The 18,444-nt window shown below is 41.2% G+C and overlaps 1 long non-coding RNA gene across 2 annotated transcripts in view; it reads left to right on the top strand.

Moving 5' to 3' along the window:
• LOC140697443 (uncharacterized) overlaps window positions 1–18,444 on the top strand; it is a 96,310-nt gene that overhangs the window by 41,322 nt on the left and 36,544 nt on the right. Inside the window, exon 3 of one of the 2 annotated variants that reach the window (XR_012074543.1) lies at window positions 844–965. The exons of the other annotated variant lie outside the window; for it this stretch is intronic. This is a non-coding gene — a long non-coding RNA (uncharacterized lncRNA). The remainder of the gene's footprint in view (window positions 1–843; window positions 966–18,444) is intronic. 2 annotated transcript variants of the gene reach the window in all.

The raw sequence follows: 18,444 nt of genomic DNA, 5'->3' as shown, positions 1-18,444 counted from the left end.
AACTGTGTTCTAAATTGCCTGAACCATTTTGAACTGTGTAAAGAAATGTTCCACATTCTTGCACACATTTGGTACTGTCATGTTTGGGGATTGTCATTACCTAATAGATATGTAGTGACGTCATTATTGTTTCAATTTGATTTTCCCTAATTTCAAATGATGTCGACCATCATTTGAAGTACTTACTTTTTATCAGTGTTGGTGAAGGGCTGTTCGGAACTTTTGTACATATCTTGTTCGGTTGTTTGTGTTCTTATGGTTGAATGTTGAGAATTTTTAATGTTTTTCCTGAAGCCATTTATCAGAGAGGTCATTTTGGAATAGTTGTTCACAGTCTGTGGGTTGTGTCACGTTCTTAACAATGTCTGTTGTGGAGAGATGGGAAGCATTCTGATAATGTCCAACTTACTGATATTTTGTTTGGATTTTGCTGTTGGTGTTGTCTCTAAGAAGTTGATGATGGATTTTATAGTTGCATGTCTTACATTTTGGTCAGCAATTCAAGTTTTTATAAGCTTATTTGAGCTGGGGCTTATTTTTAGTTAGAAATTTTTTTGTATATAGATGTCCAGTTTTTTCAGTGTCACTTGTTGAAAGGTGTGTTCATTAAATTGTTGTTTATTAAATTACCTTTAAGACTTTGTCAAAAATTGTTGACTCTGTTTGTGTGGATCTGTTCCTTTCTGTTTGATTTCCTCCTCTATGCATGTGTCCTTTCTCTAATGCTACACTGTCTTAGTTATTGTAGCATTGTTGTAAATCTTGAAATTGGGAAATGGGAGTTCTTCAGCTGTGTTCTTCCTTTATATATCGTTTTGCTAATCTGGTTCATTTGATTTGCAGGTGAATTTTAGAATCAGCTTGTCAGTATCTAACAAAATCTTGATGGATTCTGGATTGGGATTGTATCACATCTATTGATCAGATTGGAAAGAGCATGTTAACAATGTTGAGGTTTCGAATCCGTGAGTATGATCTCTCTCTCAAGTTGTTGAGATTTCTTTGATTTCTCTCATTGGCAATGTATAGTTTTCCATATTCATGTGATGAATGAAGTGGTTTGATTGATACCTACATAGTTCATTTTGGGGCTGTTAGTATACTTGGTATTTTTTACTTTTAATTCCAGTTATTAATTTCCATTATATCAGAATAAAAGGTATTGTAGTAAATGGACCGTGAATTTGCAATGTTGCTTAAACTCATTTATTATTTCTGGAGAAAAGGTTTATAGGTGCACTGGGATTTGCTGCATTGGAAGTCATAATATATGAATAAAGACAGTTGTATTTATTCCTTTCCAGTTTGAATGCTTTTATTTATTTTTCTTGCTGAATTGCACTAGTTAGAACTGTCATTGTGATATTGAAGGGAAGTGGTGAAAGAGGGCATCCTTGCTGTGGTACAGAAATTAGAGGGAGAACTTTCAATTTCTAAAGATTAGGTATAATATTAGCTGTAGACTTTTTATAGATACTCTTCATTAGGTTAAAGATTGTACCTTCTTTCACGGTGTTGGGGAAGTTTTCATTATTAGTGGGTGTTGCTTTTTGTCAAAATGCTTTTTCTACATCTATTGATACGGTTTCTCCTATTTAGCTTGTTAATAGGATCCAGTTCATTGGTTGCTTTTCCAATATTGAACCAGGCTTGCTTTCTGTGGATAAACCTCACTTGGGGTCATGATGTGTTACCTTTTAGGAATAGTGCAGGATTAGATTTGGTAATACTTTTAGGGATTTTGTGTCTGTATTCACAAGAGATTGATCAGTACTTTCTGTATGACATCTTTTTCTGGGTTTGACAGTGCAACGAATACATATATATATATATATATATATATATATATATATATATATATACAGTGTCATTATTATAAAGAACTGGTATTATTTGTTTTTAAATGTTTGGTAGAATCCACTGTTGAAATCATTTGGATCTGGAGTGAGTTAAAACCTGTAATTTTATTTGACTTATTGAGGTATAGTTGGTTTCCAAACACTATGATAGAAGGTACCGTCTTTAACCTGATGCAGAGTGTCTATAAAGAGAAAGATCCCAGCAACCAAGTCTATCTGGAGAGAGAGGAGGACTGCTGGAGGTGTCCTACTACCTGATTTCTGCACTGGGTGCCCTAATTTACAGTCCCAGAAACAGTGTGGATGAGATCTCCTCCCTCTTTTTCTTATGATTTTCAGCAGTATTTGGTTTTGTAGTCTTTTTGATAACGTGCATTCTGATAGGTGTGAAGTGATACTGCATTGGGGTTTTGATTTGTATTTGCCTGATGGTTAGTGATGTTGAGCATCGTATGTGCGTGTTGGCCTTTTGTATACAAAGTTTAGAATTATGTGTTCTAAGTTTGTGAAAAATGTTCTTGATATTTGATGGGGATGTTTTTAGAATCTGTAGATTTCCTTAGGTGATATGGTGATTTTAATAGTATTCTTGCAATCTATGAACACAGTATATCGTTTAATCTGTTTGTGTCTTCAGTTTCTTTCACATGCATGTAATAGTCTTTCAAGTACAGGTCTTTTAGCTCCTTAGCTAGCTTTATTTCTGCATTTCATTCTGTGGTTGGAATGGTAAATATAATTATTTTCTTTATTTGTGTTCTGATAGTTACTTGTTAGTACACAGAAATGCAACTGACTTCTGCATATTAATATTGTATCCTAAGGCTTAATCAAATTCGTTAGTGAACTCTATTAGTTTTAGGGAAGTATCTTTATTTTCTATGTTTAGTGTGGTGTCATGTGCAAACAGTGACAGTTTAATTTCTTCCTTTTATTTCTTTTTTCTTGTATGAGTGCTGTGGCTAGGAGTTCCAATAATACATTGAGGAAAAATCGTGACAGTAGGCAACGTTGTGATGTTTCTGATTGTAGAGGAAATGCTTTCAGCTTTTCACCATGGCCTATGGTGTTAGCTCTGGGATTATCATAGGTGGCAGTTATAATGTTCAAGTATGTTCCATCTGTACGAACTTTCTGTAAAGTTTTGTCATAAATGGATGGCGAATTTTGCCAAAAGGGTTTTCTGCATCTGTTGAGATGAGTGTGTAGCTTTTATTCCTCAGTGTGTTAATGTGAGTATCTAATTGATAGATTTGTGAATACTGAAGAATCCTTGCATTCCTGGGATGAATCAGACTTGATCCTGGTGTGGGATCCTGATAATGCAGTGTTGGATTGGTTTGCTCATGGTGTGTTGAGAATCTTTGCATCTGTCTTCATCAGGAATATTAGTCTGTAATTGTCATTGTCTGTGATGCATTTGTCTGGTTTTGGTATCAGGGTGATCACGGCCTCAGAGCAGGAATTCAGTAGCATTTCATCTTCTGCCATCTTTTGGAATAATGTGAGCAGGGTATGTGTTAAGTCTTGGTTAAGTGTTCAGTAGAATTCACCTGGAAAACTGTCTGGTCTTGGGCTTTTATTTGTCGGTAGTTTCTGTTTACTAGTGGTGCAGTTGCATTATTAGTAATTTGTCTGTACCCGGGTGACTGGCTGAGGGGAGCAAGATGTCTCAGAGCTGGTGTTGGACAGCTGGTAGGCAGGGCCAGGGCTCAGGGGAGCCTGGAGCTGGGGGCAGCCTGCTGGGATGAGGGCTGGATCCTGCCATGACAAGCTGTAGGACTGTGGTGGTTCTAGTATGTGTGACTGCTTGTGGGTGGGCAGGACCATGGTCCAGAGGTGTGCAAGCTGGTCCCTGCCCTCTGGGGTGTGAGGAGGGTGCCAGGGCTAGTGCCAGCTCTCTGGTGTGGTGCAGGGTCCTGGGCTCTCTGGTGGGAGAGGGCCATGTCCCACCGTGGGGAAGGGCTCAGGGTGTCCTGAGGTGGTCTGCCTGCTGGTGAGTATAGCTGTGCCCCTGCTCAGCTAGTTGTGTGGCCTGAGATTTCCGAGTAGTGAGGTCTGCAGGCTGATAGGTGGCGGTGGGTCTCAGTGCTAGAAAGCTAGAGGGAGGGTTCCAGAATGGCATCTGAGTGTGGCAGTGTCCATGTGGTAGAGTGAACTTCCAAAAATGGGCGCTGCTAGTGTCTGTGTCCTCAGGGTGAGCTCAGGGTGCCTGCTGCCTCTCCTGGAGATCCTCCACATTTAGAGAGTGGATCTGACCCAGGTTCCATTCAAATCATTGCTTCTGCTCTGGGTCCTGGAGCATGTGAGATTGTGTGTGTGCCCGTAAAGAGTAGAGCCTCTGTTTCCCACATCCCTCTAGGTCCCCGGAAAGGTAGCCCCAGTGACCCTCAAAGCCAGACATTCTGGGTCTTGTCTGTCCGATGCAGGACCCCCAGGCCAGGGAGGCCAGCGTGGTTCGCGGAACCGTGGGTCTCTGAGGAGGACCGCTGCAGTTGCAGTGATTCTTATGTGGGGGTCGTCTGCCCAGGTGGTGTGGCTGTTAAATATACCGCAGCTCTGTCTCTCCTCGTCTTGCTTTGTTTCCCTCTTTATATCCTTGTTTGTAGAAGATAATGTCTGTTATATTCCAGTGTTTCTTACTAACAGCTGCTTTGTAAATGCTTGTAGTATTGGTGGGCCTGTGGGAAGAGGTGAGCTTAGGGTCTTCCCTCTCCATTTTGGGCAGGCTGTCAAACGTACAGTGTAAACCGCAGTTTAACTTCTTCAGTTGGGTTAAAGTACAGTGCAATTTCTTCAGTAGACTGTTTGGTGTATGTGTTTCTGTGGTGAGTTTTGAGTGAGTGATGTGTGGGTAGGACAAATAATTCAGATAGGTACAATTGTCATGTTAAGACTATTGAGATAGAATAAAAGAGAACAGGTTTTATAGGTTTTATATTGCAAAATATCATAGTAAAGGATTGATGTCAATTTCATAATACAAAATAGTGATGAGAATATCCTCAGGTAAGTTTTCTCAGATTTGTTTGGGAAGTATTATTTTTTCAATTGCAGTATAGTCAGTTATAATGTCAATTTCTGATGCATAGCATAATGTGCTAAGGATATGTATATATACAGATATATTCAGTTTCACAGTCTTTTTCATTGAAGGTTATTACAAGGGATTGAAGCAATTTGGTTTTTTGTCTATTGCTGTATACAGTAGTTAATATTTGCAAATGTCAAACTCCCAAAGGTATCCCCTCCCATCCCCTCCTCCTCTGCCATAACCGTAAGATTGTTTTCTATGCCTGCAAGTCTGTGTCTGTTTTGTAAATGAGTTCATTAGTGTCTTTTTTTTTCTTTTTTGAGATTCTTTGGAGGCTAATGTAATTATACAAACTTGTTCAATTGAAATGCAAATTTGTGGAGAATATCACAATGCCTATGTGTTTGTAGAAATGAAAGTGGAAACCAGCCTTCCTCTGTAACTTTGTCCGTCTAGAATTTGTCTCCATCAGGCAGGCTCACTAGCAGCAGAACATGGTTTTAATGCGTTTATCTGAAATCTTGGTTAATTCATCAAGGGTAGTTACTTTATTTAACACGTAATTGCCATCACAGTCATTAGGTCAGCGGTTTGTTGCCTTATTACTACTGTGTTTAATTTCATAAGAGTATTATGTTAGCAGGTTACTGTTTTAGTCCCCCTCCCCTCCCACCTCTTCCTCCCCTTTCCCTTCGTTCCCTTCCTCCTTATCAGTGCAGGAGTTTGTGTCCTCCTCTTTTATGTGCATGATCCTGGGTGTGAAAGAAATTTGTAGTAAGAAAAGTGAAAAATAAGTAATTCATCCTCAGGCAGATTGTGTGTACAACTGTGGCAAAAATGTTCCGCAGGTGTGGGGAAGGAAAAAAAGCAAATTTTTCAGATGAGTTGAGTGAATGCCATTTGTAGAAGTTAGCTGAAACAATAGGCCTTTTCTGAAAGATATCGTAAGATGAACTTTAGTGATAAATTAACCATGCTGCTGAAAGGGTGTAAAATGAATGTATACAGTACAGGTGCTTTGTTAATGTAAACATTTTAAAAGTCATTTTTCAAACTGTTTCAGTGGCCTGGAGCCAAATTGTATGCTTCAGGTGAACAAAAATCTACCGTGTCTAAATGAACAGTATTCACTGGCAGTTTACTTAGAGGGAAGCAATGTGTAATGTAATGTCGCTGCCATAGGTATCAGTAATGATAGAGGTAAACTGTAAAATATAAAAAGAAACCCTTTGTGAAGAATACGCGTTGCCTCACTCCTGTGTTAAGACAAATGCAATTTGTACTCACAAGAAAGCAAAACGTTAAACTGAAATGAAGTACCACGTCACATCAGTCTGAAAACGATTACTTATGTCTCAACTATATGGATGAACATCAGAGAAAAATAATGTCAACTAGATATATGCATTCAGCAGAAAGGAAAATATATGGGGTTTTATTTTTTGACTTAAAATATTACTGTTCTAAATGTTTTTCCCCAAAGCTCGTGAATATCCCGTGTATGTAAAATAATGCAGTGAGTTATGAAACTGTGAGCTAGTCAGTGTTTGAATGAGTTAATAATGGATCTGAAAATACGGAGTCAATCCACATAGCATGCAGTATACACTTAACTCTTCACAGGCTGAAAAACTGTCAAAGTCTGAAATCAGTGTATTGTCCAATGAAGCGTGCCATAATTATTTTATACTTGCAATAAAGTTGTTAAGATCCCATAAATAGTGGCGTTATCACGGTGTTTACAGTCAATATGTAGACGAGGGACAGTGGTAACAGTTTTATTGCGGCTAAGATAAACATGCTTCGGAGTGTCAGTTACAGGTAAACAGAATGGATTCAAGCAGTATTGATTCTCTTGGAATCTACAGGAAGGGAATGTATTATTTGAGAAACTGGTGGATGAGAGAAATGAGGCTAAGGTAGGGGGTAAGCTTTGGGACGTAGAAGCGAGGCCTCCGAAAAGACTCAAACATGGAAAATGCGGGTCAGAGCAGCAGAAGGGTTCTAGTGTTATGCTGTGTTCTAGGAGAGTGTGATGTTACATCAGATTTAGAGAGAGGAATGGAGCTGGTTTACGGCATAAACGACCCCTCTGTGAAGATAACCTTGGAAGCCTAGGTTGTGTATGTGGGTTCCTAGGAACGAGGCGGAGAGGTGACGTCAGGGCCCAGGTGTCTGCCCGTGGGTTCGCTGTGACCGAGGCAGTGCTGGTCAGTGCCGTCATCCGGAGAATCATACCTGCCTGGACAGAATCCCATGTGTTTTCATAGTGTTTCGTTTTCCTTGATGTGGTTTTAGGCAAGCAAAATAGCATGGTTGAAGTCATTTTCACTTTTTGCTGTATGGAAAGTAACTATTACTACAGGGATCTTTTTCCATGTAAAGTGTATTAAGGTTTAATTTTGAGAATGAATTCGTAAGATTTCTTTTCACGTATTTTGTTTCTTAGTAGCATGTATTTTTTAAATGTAGTTTGACACATGTCCTATTAGCTTTTTCCCCGAGATAGTTAATCTTTTTACTGCTATGTTCTAATTTATTGGTTGTAGATAGGAATTGTCCTAATATTGTATATGAAGTTTGTGTCCTCCCCTGTGCTGTGTCAGCTAGTGTGTGTGAGAGTCTCTGGAGTTCCGCTGGTACCATCTCATCCGCAAATAATGACAATCTTACCTTCTCATTTCCAATGGTTTAACTCATTTATTTCGTCTTACATATGTAGTAGCATTCATGAAGACTGTTGAACTCAAGTGTCATAAGAACTTTGTTAAGTCTTTGTGCAGGTTTTTTGTGAAAGAGGTCTGTTTTAGAATGTTTTGAAATACTGAGAAACAGAATAAATGAAAGTGTGTCTGTTAGAGTGATGCCTGTGAGATGGTCCTGATGTGGAGCAGATGACTGATGTGGACACTGAGTACTGCAAGAAATGATTTGTCAACCTCAGTTTTCTGATAAAGTCACCAGATCAGAAGCTGCATCTTCCTTTTGCGTTTTCTCTTGTTTTGCCTAGCATCGTGTGGTTTGCTGTCTTTCTGATAACCAGTTTCTAATGCTGATTGAGGTCCTTAAGCTGCTGTGGCCATTGTCTGCTGCTACTGTGTGGCCTTTGTCTAGTAGTGAGGGTGAGGTGTGGTCATCTCCTCAAAGGAGCTTCCAGGTAGGTGCAGGCTTTACTGTCCTGCTTGTGTCGCTGGTCACCCAGGGTCATCGTGGAGTGATAGCTGTCCCCTCCCTTTGTGCCTTATTCCTGTTAGTGAAGCTTGGGTTCCCTGAGGGGGCTGAGCCGCAGTCCAGCAACTTGTGATGTCCTACCTCTGGAGCAAAGCTGTGAAGTAAGCATGTCACCCAGTAGTTCACAATCTTGACAGCATATTAAAATTGTCTGGGGAGCTGCGCAAAATTTATGCATGTCTGTGTTTCAGTCTTAGATGTGTGGCTTGCAATGCTAGATATCTGATTTCAGTAGTCTAGGCTGAGCACCACAGCTGCGTGGTGAGTGTGAGAACCACTGAGGGGACCTGACCGTGAAATACCGTCTGCCCCTGCTCTCTTTCTGGGTGACGTTCTTCCCACTGCATGGATGCCAGTGGGTGACTATGGCCTTAGAGTAGCCTGGGGTTGTGAATTTTCTGTGGCTGCTGTTCTCTGATTTCTCTCCCTGGTAGATGCTGTGCTGTCACCATGGCTCACCTCTCAGCCTTTCCCCGTCAGTAAACTGTTCTAGCTTTTTGTTACCTCGGCTTTAAGGAGCAAGTACAATGTACACTGTAGTCACAGGGTAGTTAGGAGCAAAGGCATTCCAGAAACCAGGTGTGCTGACCTGTAGACACCTGTTGTTTGCTTTATGCCTGAGTACCTTTAACTTAGTGCATTATTTACTTGGCCATGTTCTAGAGTGTCCCTGTCCTCCCACGTTTGGGCCTAGTGCACTCAATAAGCACAGAGTGGTGAGTATATTTTTTTTTACACATTTTTTCCCTTTGGACACATACCTCATTGTAGAACATGCTGAGAAGATCATGATTCATTATTCCGCATAGTGAATAGCAGCTGCAGTCAATTAAAGTGCGTCTGACTCATGGGCCACATGGTACAGAAGCTGGATGAAGTTTTTATTGAAGGTAGACATTGGTAATGTAATATGGAACATACATAGAGTATCGCATTTCATTCCACATGTCCTTGAGCTTAGGTGTCATAGGAAGGCGTGATCAGTTGATGGGAAAATATGATGTCTGAATGTTTCTGAAAGACATACCTGTCTCTTTCATCTAGGTCCCCAGAAGTCTATTTGAGTGTGAAATAGAAGGACCAATTATTTTTCACAGTCTAATACTTGAAAGAATCTGGAAATAAAATAACAAATGTGTGACTTAAAGCATTGTGTACTGTTGTTTCTTGTAAGAAGACTTACCTTGTTTCTCTGTGAAGGTTTTAAATTGTCATTGATACTGTGGTGTGAAGTCATTCCTAAACATGCCATTTGTGCAAATGGAGCTAGTGTAGAAGACAGGGAGATCTCAGTATATAATCTCATACTTTAAGCACTGAAAACGTACAGAGGTGTCGTGTATTTGGCCTCCAGCAAATAATAGTAAATGTTGTGGTTTTCAGTGTTGTATTATCAAATGCACGTGGACCAAAAAGGGAAAGAAGCATAAAATATTATATGCTATGTACTGGGGGTAACCATAGGAAACCGAAGTCAAATGGCATTCATTATATGTGAATGTCAGAAACATTTGTAGACTTTGAAGGTCAAAATGGAGCCTTACATCACATTCCCTGAGTGTCACATCGCATTAAGGACTGAATTGTTAATCTCTGCCAATCAGTGATGATGGTAGCTGTGTAAGTTGTGGAGAGTAAAATATTACCCACCACATGTGACTGAGCATCAGGATAGAGATCTTTGGGAAAGGGTGAGTGTAGAACAAAGGTGTCTTGGCAGCAGAAATACCTGAAGTGTAGGTTAGTGTAATTGTATTTGTTTATAATTGAAGCTGATTCTGTGTCTCCCAGAGATTCCCGTGACTGTGTGATACTGTAAGTAATGTCATCTCTGTGTCTAGGAAGGTTCGTCACACTGCAGTCACAGAATGTATTTACACACCCTGTAGTGTGTGCCTGGTGTGCAAAGGCATAGTTGTGTCTTAGTGCAAACAGATTCCTGGCATCGCCAACACAGAGAAGATTGGGGAATTTCTGAGTGTGATGCAAAATGGGGTTCGGCTTATGGAACCCGAGTGCCTGCTGAGGGTGTACAGTGAAATAGGGCAAGCAGAGGCTGTGGCTGAGCAGATAGGAAGGTAGTGTAAGCTGTACTGGGGGACGGTGGAGTTCATAGCAGCAGATGGCATGCAGCAAGGACCAGGGAGGAAGCCAGATTGACGGGAGGAGAACCGCCGAGCTCCACCTCAGGAAGAATACATCCCCTGTGAAAGAGGAGACTGTCAATTATTGCATGTGGGTCAGAGTGTTGCAGTGGAGACGGTGGCCCACATCCTAGTGCAGACGTAGGGGGCTGTCTTGGACAGACAGCAGCGCTTGCAGCAGACATAGCTCTCCTAGGGCCTGTGTGTTCCCACTCATTCCCTTTGTCAACAGGATAAGCAAGGGCAGAGTCCCAGGAGCCTACCGTTGACATTTTTAAGTATGTTAGTTACCTTGAAGTGGCCAGATAATTATTTGTACTACTGAAAACAAAACAGGATTCATGAGCTAAGAAGAAACTGTAATTAGGAAGAAGTGTGGACACTGTGCGAGGAGAGTAATTGTGTTCCGTTAGTAACCGCAGCCGTGGGAAGCATGCTGTAGACCGAGCGCAGCGGCCGGCTGTCCCGCGGGCAGGAGTGCTTGCGGCCAGGCTGAGGGTTATTGCAGTCAGCAGGTACTAGCAGCCTGTTAGAGCCAGCGAGGACTGTTGGAAGTGCTGCGCAGTGTTAGCAACCATGCAAGGCAGAAAGTAGGATTGTCTCCAGTTTAGAGTTGAAGTTACTGAAGCCCAGGGGAATAAATTGCGCAGATGGCATGGTTAGTAAACCGCAGGTCCTGACTCGAAGGTTCACGTGCGTAGCAGCTGCAGCACGTAGGTGAGCGTGACAGTGTCTCCACTGCTTCTGAGTGGTATGTTGAAGTACCTGTAGAAGCTTTAGCAGTGTCTTTCTTTGTAGGTGTGAAGTTTAATGTAAGTATGTGTAAGTGTGAACCTGTGGAAATGTACAGTGATGGGTATTTGGTGAGCTGTTTCAGTCTACAAATTGGGTGTCATGTCAAATCTGTTTCCTCCTCTCCTTCATCGTTTCTGTTTGTTTGTTGTGAATCTCCCAGTACTGGAATGACAAGGGCTGAAGTCTGGGGTACCAGTGTCCATACAGACAGGCTTGAATCTCCCCGTGTCCCCTCCAGGTCTTGGTTGGGAAGATAGGCAAAATAGGAGCAGGTTAGATTTTGCTAAGGTAAGCCAAAAGACAATGATTTTAACAGCAGTAGATTGTGGAATCTTTGTTCCACATCTCTGCACTCTGGATATAGGCTGATAAAGCAGCTAATATGTCAGACATGTTGCTGGTATGTTTGATGGAAAGAGAGTTCTAGAAAGGTAACAGTTACATGATGCTGCCTCGAAAAAGACACATATCCCTTTGTGTGACAGGTCATTGGTCATTGCTAGTTCTTTGCCGTCAGCAACGAATTTGCTTGGGAGTGAGTTTGGATTGAATGTAAATAGTGTGTGTAAGATGAGGAGAAGGGAAATGGATGTCTGAGGACAGCTCCTCCATACTTACACATCACTGAATGTCACTGCTGTTGTCTAATTCTATACTTTCGAGCAGCTCCTCACTGAGATAAGAGTTTCTCTTTGAGAACTTGCTCCTACCTCCTTTCCTTATGGCATATTCCGAGGTGAAGCTTCTCTGTCTCTTCAAGAAAATAGTTGATCTGTGTCGTTGGTCAGTGATGCTCACTCTGCAGCCCCTGTTTTTCTTGGTGTTACGCTTTTGTCTTCTGTATAATTCACTCTGTTTATTTCAGAGGAATCTTACGAAGAAGGCGGGCAAACTATATATGGTGTCAGACATCTGAATCTGAAGTCAGAATCCTTTTTTCTGTTTTCGGTGTCATAGTGTATTCTGTCATTGAGACACACAGACGTATAAGGGAAAGCATGCCAAGTAGTTTGAGATCAGCCCTTTTCATAAATCCTAAATGTGTTGCAGGTCTGTTTGTAGTAGATTTGCAGGACAAATGTAATATCAAAATTTTGATGTTACTGCTATTTTACTGCGATAAGTGGCCCTTGTTGTGAGGAAGCTTAGGATCTGTCCGGGTCGGGGGAGATCCATAACAGTGTAACGGTTTAAAATTATAAAACAAGTGTGGACTTACAGAACATGCACTGATGATTGTTACCGGTGAAATGCAAGGAAGTCTGCATAGGAGAAGTAATCTTTGGAGAGGAACTCTCATCGTCTTTTCCCAGCGTGTCCTTTACTTCTCTTTCCATATGTCAGGCTTTTTGCTCTGCTGGAAAGTTCATTGTAGCTCAGTGTGGTACAGAGTCGGTTATTTGCTCTGAATTCCAAAGAAGTGCTGCTCAATATTTAGGGTTTATTTCAAACATGACAGAAGACCTGAGATAGAAGTGTATCGTAACAGGACCTAAGCAGGAAGAAAGTATATGGGCATAACCGTGCAAAGTAACATTGTTGGTGGAAACAGTTGCTATAGCCTGTGAAAAATCTATCTCTGTGTGTGAGAAATTTGAGTCAATGAGATTGGTGCAAAAGGCAGTTCAGGAGTCAAAAGAACCATTAGACTAGATACGTGTTTGTTGCCTATATTCTATTTTCTTGGCCTACCACACGTAAGCCTTTGAGTTGAAGCTGTGTTTTTGGATTGGTCCCTATGTCTGTAGTTTCCCCGTGAAGTTTCCTGCTGACATGGACATTCACATGCGACAGTACTCTTGTAGCCTCGTATCCCATAGGCACAGGAAACTCAGTCTTGCCAGATGGACTCATTATGTCTCCTCCCATGGAGTGCTTCTCCTGATTACCATTACTTTGTGATCGTTCCACCACATGTCTGGAATCCTGGGTAAGTTTTAGATCAGTTTGCTTGCTGTTAGGGGTCTACTGATTCAGTAAGAAAGGCTGACTGAAATCTGCAGAATTCATGTTATCAGGATGTGCTCTCTTAATATCCTTCGTGTGCAACATAAAGCGGTGTTAATTATTTTGTCATGGTGCGCCTTACATCCATAGTACTTGGTTATTTGAAAAGTGGAAGTGTGTACGTTTTGATTGCCTTCTTCCAATTCCCAGCACACCCCCCAGCTTTTCTAGTAACCACAGATCTGGACTCTTTTTCTAGGAGTTTGTGTTGGAAGTATAATTGACCTCCACAGTGTATTAGTTCCTGATACACCACCGAGTGATTCCGGATTTCTACTCATTTTTAAATGATCACCACAGGAAGTCTAGTTATGATATGTCATCATGCAAAATAGAGTCATTGACTGTCATCCCAGTGCTGTACATTGCATACTCATCACTCGGTTGTTGTGCAACTGGAGCTTTGTAGTTTGTAATCTCATTTACCTATTTGTTTTGTCCCCCCAACCCCTTCTCCCCTCTTCACTATTTGTTTGTTTTTTGTGTCTGTGCGTCGGCTTCTGTTGTCTTATGTTTGTGCATTTGTTCTGTTGTTTTTAGATGACACATGTCGGTGAAATTGTGCACTCTTTGTCTTTATCTGTCCGACTTATTTTGCTTAGCATAATACCCTTTTGGTCTATCCGTGTTGTCGCAAATGGCAAGATTTCATTCGTCATGGCCGAGTGGGATTCCATTGTACATGTATACCACGTCAGTGTAACCATTCATTTTTTGATGGGCACTTATGTTCCTTCCGTTTCTGGGATATTGTAAGCAATACTGCAGGGAACATAAGGGTGCGTATATCTTTCCTAAGTGGTGGTTTTATTATCTGCACATATGTACCCAAGCATGGAATTGCTAAATCATGTATTTCCATTTTTAATTTTTTGAGGAGTCTCTATTGTGTTTTCCATAGCTGCTGCACCAATTTACATACCCGCTAATTGTCTAGTAGGAAGGTTCCCTGTTCTCCCTGTCCTCACCAACAGTTGTTGTTTGGTATCTTTTTGACAGTAGGTATTGTAGCAGATATGAGGTGATATCTCATGGTGGTCTTGAGTTGTATCATCCTGGTGATTAGTGATGTTGAAAATCTCTTCATTTGCCTGATGTTCATCTGTATAGCTGCCTTGGCAAAATGTGTATTCAGATCCTGTGCCCGTTGTTGAAAAATGTGCTAGGTCTTTAAGTGCTGAGTTGCGTGAGTTTTGGGATGTTTTGGATAGTAGCCCCTTATGAGTCATATGATTTACCAGTACCGTGTCAGAGTCAGTAGCTGATCTTTTCAGTTTGTTGATAGTTTATTTCACTTTGGAAAAGCTTTTAGGGTTGATGTAGTCTCATTTGTGTATGTTTGCTTGTATGTAGCTTGGGATAGAAGACAGATGTAGGAAAATACTATGGAGACTAATGTCAGAAAGTGTGTTGCCTATGTTTGCTTTCATAAGATTTATGATTTCAGGTCTTAGAGGTAAGTCTTCAATCCACGTTGAATTTGTTGTTGTGCATGGTATGAGAGCGTAGTTCATTGTGACTCTTTTCCAGGTAGCTGTCCAGGTTCCGCAGTCCTGTGTATTGAAGAGGCCATCTTGGCCCCATTGTGTTATTGCCTTCTTTGTCCTAGAGTAATGGTCCAGAGGAGGGTAGGTTCATTTCTGGCCTCTCTACGTTGCTCCATTAATGTATGTCTTTATTTTTGTGCCTGGACCATTAGTGTTGTGATTCCTGTGGCTGTGGCATGTAGTTTGTAATCAGGGAGTGTGGTATGTCCAGCTTTGTTCTGTGCTTTCAAAATTATTTTGGCTATTCAGGGTCTTTTGTGTTTCCAGACAAATTGTAGATGTATGTGTTATGGTCGTGTTAAAGATGCGTTAGTATTTTAATAGGAAGTGAAAGGAATGGGCAGGTAGTCTTGGGTAGTATGGGAGTGTTAAAATACTCATTCTTGGAATTCAGGAATGTGGTGTATATTTTCATGTGTGTCATGCTTAGTTTCTTTCGTTACTGTCTTATAGTGTGTGAAATAGAGGTCTGTTACCTCTGTGGTGAGTTACTCATAGGTATAGTAGTGTCTTGAATGTGATGGTAAAAGGATTGTTTTCCTAATGTCCCTGTGTTTTTAACGGTTTTTAATGTAACATGTCCATAGTATTGTAATGTGTTAAAAAGGAGCACTGGCTGAATACGGAGGACAGGAAAGTGTAGAGTTGCATGTGTGTAAAATGTAGGACATCATTTATAGTAGTGATGTAATGCAGAAGTCACAAAAATGCTTAGCAGAGTAGTATAAAATTGGATAGAGTAGCATTTGGTCAGAGTAGAGCGCATAGATGTTGAGGTTTCAGTCACCATCCGATTTGTTGAGTGGGTGCACAGTGTTGTCCAGGGCCCTTGTCATTGTAAGGTGGCGTCTATTACATCAGCAGTAATACTGTAAATAGTTGATGTATGTAAGGAAGTGAGTGAAGTGTATGTTGAAATTCTACAAATGTGCGGTAATTGTAGAGGTCACTTTTCCACAGTCTCTTATAATCTTATTTAGTGCCCTATGAGTTTTACATGTTAGGAAGTATGCAGTAAAGTTTGCATCCTTTTTCAGTTAAAATTGTAGCGTAAAGATTTTCCTGGTGCTACGTGATGTGCATCAGTATCCGTTTACCGACTGCAGAATGTCCTGGGAAGTTGTGAGGCCATTATGCATGTAGCCATTCTTCTCCTACTGTATCTGTAGGGCTTTTTTAAGTGAAGTAGAGTTGATTTACAGTGTTGTGATAGCTTTAGCTGTGCAGTGTGATGAGCCAGACGTTGTTGCAAATTAGACCCCATTGTATGTTAGAAGATCCTGTGTGTAATTCGCAGGCTATACAGTATTTTCTTGTTGCTTATCTATTTTATATAGATCTGTGTCTGTGAATCTCATAGTCGTAAGTAGTTCCTCCCCTTTCCAGTCTCTCGTTTCACAACCGCAAGTTTCTGTCTCTGTGAGTCTGTGTCTGTGTTGCACATACTGTCGTTTGTGTTTTTGTTTAGATTCCACAATAGGTGATACCATATAGCATTTGCCTGTCTGTGTCTGATTTATGTTACTGAGGATAATAATGTCTAGTTTCATCCAGATTGCTGCAAGGGCAGTATTTCATTATTGTTTATGAGTCGTGTTCCATTGCAGTTGTGTATATCTTAATCCAGTCAGCTGTTTGATAGGCAGTTGGGGTTTTTTGCATATGTTGAGTATTTTAAAATGTGCTGCTTATGAAGAGTGGGGTACGTGTGTGTTGTTGAATGAATGGTTTCCTGTTTTCTGGATAAATACTCAGGAGTGGGATTGCCGGATCATATGGTAGTTCTATGTGTAGGTCGTTTGAGGTCACTCCCTGCTGTTCGCCTCAGTGCTGCAGGTAGGTAGTTTCCCGTAAGGAGTGCGTTAGGGTTCCGTGTCTTCACAGTCTCACCCGCACTTGTTATTTGTGGTCTTCTTGATGATGGCTGTTTTGGCAGGTGCTATGTGATAGTTCATGGTGGGCTTGATTTTCATTTCTGTAATCATTAGTGATGTTGGGCAGCCTTTCATGTGCCTGTTAGCCATGTGGGTGATGTCTCTGGAGAAATGTCCCGTGTAGGGCTTGTGCCCATGTGCTAGAGTGGATAGTTTGTGGATTTGGTACTGAGCTGTATAAGCTGTTCATACATGGTGGATAGTACCCTATTGGAAGGCACATGGTTTGCAGGTATTTTCTCCAGTTCGGTAAGCTGTGTTTTCATTTTGTGTATGGTTGTATTTGCGGTGTAAAAATCTGTAACGTGTTTTAGGTGCAAATGATTTATTGTTGCTTTTATGTCTTTTGCTTTGGGAAAGTGGTCTAGAGAAGTACTGCTACAATGTATGTCAGAGAATATTTTGCGTCGGGTCTCCTCTAGGAGTTTTGCAGTGTCATCTGTTGTGTTGGAGTCTTAAGGGCAGTTTGTATGTGTTTGTGTGCCATGAGGGAGGGTCCTGACTGCCCTGATGGACATGTGGCTGTCAGGCTTTCTGCACAGCAGTTTGTGAAGAGACTGTGTTTGCTGCATTGTAGTCTTTTGTCGGCTGTGAAGATGAATTGCCTATAGGTGTGTGGGTTTATTTCTGGGCTTTGTATTCTTTTCCGTTGATGCCCATGGCTGTTTGTGTGCCAGCAGCAAACTGTTGTGATACTACTGTTCATAGGAGTGGTGCACATCTGGGAGGGTGACGCCTGCAGCTTTATTCCATTGCCTCAGAGTTGCTTTGGCAATGGTGAGTCTTCTGTGATTGCTTATAAATTTTCGGTTTGTTTGTTGTAGGTCTGTGGAAAATGTCCTGGGTAATTTCATAGGGATTGTAGGAAGTCTGTAGGTTGTCCTGGGCAGTATGGGCAGTTGAAGGGTATGGAGTGTTCCAATCCAAGAGCCGAAAAGCATGGGGGATCTTTCCATGTCTGTGAATCATCTGTACTTTCCTCTATGTTTTGAAGTTTCCCAAGTGTAAGTCTTACGGCTCCTTGGTCAGAGTGATTCCTAAGTATTGTTGTGGTATGTGCTGTGCATTGATGATATCACTTGGTTATCGTGGCAGTCCAGCAGTGTAGTTACCGTTATTGTGTTATGGATGAGGAAACTGAGGGTGGGAAGCAGTTTGTAATTTGCCAATGGTTCTGAAGGTGATACGTGGTAAATCCGAGTGTAAACAGCAGACTGCATGTATGTCTTGGCTGTATTGCCTTTCTGAAGTGCTAGGTGTATAGGTATCCGATTTAGGGATTTTTAGAGATGAGTATAATTTTGAGAGTAAAAAAGGAGGGTCATGGCAGCTAAGAGTAGGTTATTAAGAATTTCGCTATTTACAGTAAGTATTGTCAAGTGCCGCACAGTGTGACAAAGGAAAGGTCGTGTGTTTGGTGCGCCATTCAAGAGAAGCGAGTACGTGTGAAGAGAGGTCCCTCTCAATGTAGGAAGGTGGGAATGTGAGTCCAGCCTAGGCATGGTACAGTGTTCTGACGTGCATGAGAGTGGTCTGCGGTCACTGCTGAAGACATGGTGGTGGGGTCTTGAGAGTCTCAGAACCTGGTCCGATTAGGGTGAAGCGTTTTGGAAGAGAAAGCAAGCACCTGAGAAAACTCAGAGTGTGGGAAAAATTTTCATGAGTATGCCTTTTGGTGTATATTTTTAATGTATTAATTACAGTGTGTAGTCAGATGGTTGAGTGGAGGTTTATGGTGTAAAGTATTCACAGCAGAAATGGAAAAAATGCCCTGTTATTATAGTAACTGTGTTGAATATTTATTGTGATGTGTGGAACGCAGTATGTAAATACTAGGTTGAAGCTGGCACAGGTGGGTCTGGTATATGGTGACTGATTTTGTGCTTCATTGTT

This window comes from Vicugna pacos, chromosome 7, assembly GCF_048564905.1.
Source record: "Vicugna pacos chromosome 7, VicPac4, whole genome shotgun sequence".
Lineage (NCBI taxonomy): Eukaryota > Metazoa > Chordata > Mammalia > Artiodactyla > Camelidae > Vicugna > Vicugna pacos.
Note: the sequence above shows the minus strand (reverse complement) of the source record. Positions and strands in the feature narration are given on the sequence as shown.